Raw genomic sequence first — 4,394 nt, 5'->3', positions numbered from 1 at the left:
CATTACAATTTTAATTTTTTATAAAATATATAACATTAGTGTATAAACTTTATCATAACATAACCAAATCTAAGAAACTTCGTTAAACATTTAAGTTTTATCTGCAAAATTTAACATCAATTCTTAGATCCTTCAAAATCTCGGGGCATTTACCAAAAAATAAAAATCGGTCTATCTAGCTCGAAAATTAATTGTAAATGTTAATTGTAATGTTATTCAAGAAGTAGAAAGAGTAGTTTCAAAATTTTATTTCAGTATGATTGCATTTAATGCATGTTTTCTTCTTATTTAAATTATATTTTAAAATAAAGTAAACATTTAACATCATCAATTCTTTAGTGCGTAATAAAAGTATTTTGGTACCAAAGTGAATGACGTTATGGTGACGCGAGTTCTTCGTAAGGTTCTTCGTCGTATATTATCTGGTCAAAAATAAAATTCTTAATGAATACACTGACGGGGGCGAACAAAATTTTTGGCAAAAGCAACACTTTTTGATTGATAAACTGTTTCGCCTGCAAAATACCTCAACATCGTGTACTTTTTGCATTAAATAAAAATATACTTTACTACCCGCGCTTTTAAAAGACAGTAAACAATTTTATATTTAACTTAGATTAACATGAAACTCACCTCTTCATCTAAATCTTTTAATTCCATATACATTATTGATGTCAATAAATTATAAATTAACAGGATTTTTTTCGATTTAGTCTGTAGGCGACAATATACTACTGTGTGTAAATTTGCATCGACCTTTTATTTTAGTACATTGGCATAGATCTGCCCTGTAAATTTCGAGGTTGAACTGTGGGTAAGAAAAATCTATTTCGAGTCGATCTTGATATTGATCAACATTTCAAACCTTCAACATCCTAACAAGAAAGAAATCAGTTCAAGTTCGTGTTAAAATAAAATAAACAAATTATTTTCTAAAATTCATTTATAAATCGTCTTCCTTTGGAAGGTTACGTTGTGTAATTGGAATGCAAAATTCATAGATTGAGTAACAATAAGAATGAGTCAATCGGAAATTAGTAGACAAATTTGATCGATTGAAATTCTTTGGCACTGATTGTAGACAAGTGTTAATTTGAAATGTATTAAAAATAAATTAAAATTTAAAAATAAAGGTGCTAAAATTTTCCAAACATCATTTCCAATTAAGTTCCTTGATGTGTTATATCACTCAGACCTAAGATTATTAACTCGGTTATAAATTTTTTAACTTTTCAATTATTAACTAGTTAACTGTTTTGAACTAGTTAACGTAGCAGTAAAAATAGAAACGTAAATGCTCAGCAAAACACAATTTCATTTTAATGAGTGACAAGAAAATTTTATGAAATTTTCCATTACAACTTGTTGAATGAAAATATGATTCATTTTTTTGTTATTGTTTTCAATGAAAATAATTTCACAACTGGCAGGCAGAAGTACATTGACGTTGTTGTGACGTATAATAACAAGTAAAATTCAATAATTTTTTTAATAAATTTACGCATCTAAAACTGTTTCATATAAATTAAAATGTGTATAATAATAAAAAACCGAAATAGGGAAAGCTATTACGACATATTAAGCAACTTGTGGTTAATAATTTATTAAATTAGAAAAAAATGAAATTTTTGGAAAATAACGTTAAGTTAAATATATAAGTTAAGTTGTAAAACACTGTAGATCGTACAAAAAAGTTATAGTTACGATCTATTGTATTTTTTTCTATTGTTCTTACCTTACATAAAGATTTATTTTTGTGACCACATAACTACGTTTAAAAACATCCAATAATAGCATAAAGGAATAAATATGTTGCGTTTTAAAATTAAAATATTATTATAACTGTATTAACAAACTAACTAATATGAATCAAATAAAAATTAATTAAAATTACTATTCGTAAAAAATAATCTTATCTTCATTCATTATACCACAACATATTCGATTTTGTTTAATTTCCTGGCTTATTATTAGTCAGCGGATATGATTACGGAAGTAAAGTAACGGAATTTTCCATAGTAATGTTTTCGTAAATACACTTATTAACCTATTCTTTAATATCTAAATAATTGCTACTTACTATTTAATGAGCACGTTTGTTTTAATGATGAGTTTCTATAATAATGTAATAAAATATACCCGTGTCATCCTTTTATGTAAAGTATGGATGAAACATTCGAAAAATATTTAAAACGTATAACAATATTATAAGAAGATTTTTAGTGGCTTAATTTTTAAAATTAAAATTAAAATATAGGTGTCTCTAAATACCTTACAACTACATATTCGGTGAAATTAGATTAAATATCTTAGTAACCATCTTAAATATAACAAAAATTGATTTATGTTTATTTCAAAAATTAAATGTTTTTGTCAAAGAATTGTAAATTAATGGAAATGTACGATTCATAAAAAAAACTCGAAAGAAATCTCCACTCTTAATATTAATGGGTGTTTTTCAGATGTGCTATATTTAAATATTTTTTGAACTCTGTTATTGTAACTCGTAAAAAACATCTGGATGTATTTTCAATATGAATTTTATTGTTTACATGAACTGGAATGAATATTGAAAAGAAATGTAATTATAAATTTGAAAGTATTCGACATTTGTTTGTAATATTACATTGTTTGTGTTAAAAAAATCTTTTTGTGGTACTGATAAAGGTGGAAATGTTTATTACAGAATTTTACATATCATAAATTGCTCTAACTTCACCCCATTATTAAAATTCTTTTATTTTAAATATTTTGTTCAATGAGAACATGAGTTAATATGACCATTTCATTCATAACGTTAACAACCAATATGAATTCGCAGTTTTTCATCAATTGTGAGTATTTCAGCAGTTATTTGGCTGTAACCATGAAGAACGATAATACGAACCTTTATATTATCGCTGTAATACAAACCTTTGTATTATCGCTCGTAAAACATTTAAATAATTTTCCATGAAACTTTCCATAACAATCATTGTAATTTATTAGTAAACAACTAAAAAATATTAAAATTCTAAAAATATATTTTTTATTCATGAAATAATCTAGCCATATACAACTCGACAATCAAAAATACTGGAATCTCGACGTATTGCCTTAAAAAACACCACTCGACCTTCGTCTCGTGGTGTTTCAGGCATACGTCTCGTATTATCAAGTATTTTCGATCGTCTTGTTGTATAATGTATGATAATATCATTTAAATTACATCTATTATTTTCTCGAATGTGTAATAAACGGAACCTTCGAGGTCTGCTACAAATTCGTCGTCTTCTTAAACTTTGAAGACTTTTTTAGTTGAATCTACTTATGTGGCTTTAGCAATAACAGCCCAATTTTTTCTTTCATCATTTTCTATCACATTTTGGAGAATAATACTTCTTTTTCGTTATCAACGCTCTTTTCAGCTTCCACATGAGATTTTTATTATTTAATGTTCTACATTATTGGTTGAACTGTTGACTGTAGTGAACTTTTCTTGTTTCAAAAAATTAACTAAAACGTTGACTACAGAATCGTCAATATCAATTTAAACGCTTTAATTCTTAATTTTCTTGAAACCTCTCTCTGGATCTTAATGAACAGTACCGATTGAACAACATGAACTTACTAAATCATTTTTTATTGAATTTTCAGATTCATCACTCGTTTTAGTAAGCGTAAAAGCTAGTAATATAGGAAAATATGTTTTCTCTGAAGATGTCTGCTGCGAATAGGTTTAAACCAACTATCTCCATGCTACTTTGAAAGGTGGGAAAACCCAACATCTAAAGTTTGAGTGAGATTAGTGGAGTTTTTTTGAAGACCCCTTTTCGTCAAGTATCTTTGTAGTTAATTTTTAGTGGGAAACCCCGATCTCCACAACAATTTAGCAGCTCTTATGAGTGTTAAATATAAATACCAATGTATGTACTAGGGAATGTACCTAAATGGCATTTTAAACTTATTGAAGATGGTACGTAAGGACCAATCATCTGTAAAAATCTGTAACCTTTTTAGTATTAAGAGTTTCTGGTGGGTAATGTTTATAAGAACGCAATCCTAGCTTTTGCTGATATTTACTCATTATGATTGACACCTAAACAAGACTACTGACCTATTAAGACTATACACATAAGATCACAAAATGGATATCATGCATAATAAATAAAGTTTATGAATATTACTTACATTCTAATTTATCAGACAAAGTACGAGATGCTTAGTTATTTCATAAAAAACCTTTATAAAAGCCCACTCCAACGCGTATTTTTCTTTGATATATGCTCATCGGCCATCACTACTCTGTCGGTAATTGTTGGCAATGTCTCAACTACACCAATGGTATCAGTGCTACATTAAAATTTCTACAACAGTGATAAAGTGAGCAGTCTTACCTTTCGAGATTAAGTTCA

General features: G+C 27.3%; 1 long non-coding RNA gene across 1 annotated transcript; it reads right to left on the bottom strand.

The window, feature by feature from the left end:
* Positions 1-233: 233 nt before the first annotated feature.
* On the bottom strand, positions 234-749 carry LOC139432621 (uncharacterized). The gene is made up of 2 exons (XR_011642360.1): positions 634-749; positions 234-422 (listed from the first exon to the last, which is right to left on the bottom strand). It is a non-coding gene; the product is annotated as an uncharacterized lncRNA (long non-coding RNA).
* Between the last annotated feature and the right edge of the window lie 3,645 nt (positions 750-4,394).

This window comes from Onthophagus taurus, chromosome 1 (genome assembly GCF_036711975.1).
Source record: "Onthophagus taurus isolate NC chromosome 1, IU_Otau_3.0, whole genome shotgun sequence".
Lineage (NCBI taxonomy): Eukaryota > Metazoa > Arthropoda > Insecta > Coleoptera > Scarabaeidae > Onthophagus > Onthophagus taurus.
The sequence above is the reverse complement of the archived record's forward strand: the minus strand, read 5'-3'. Positions and strand labels throughout refer to the sequence as shown.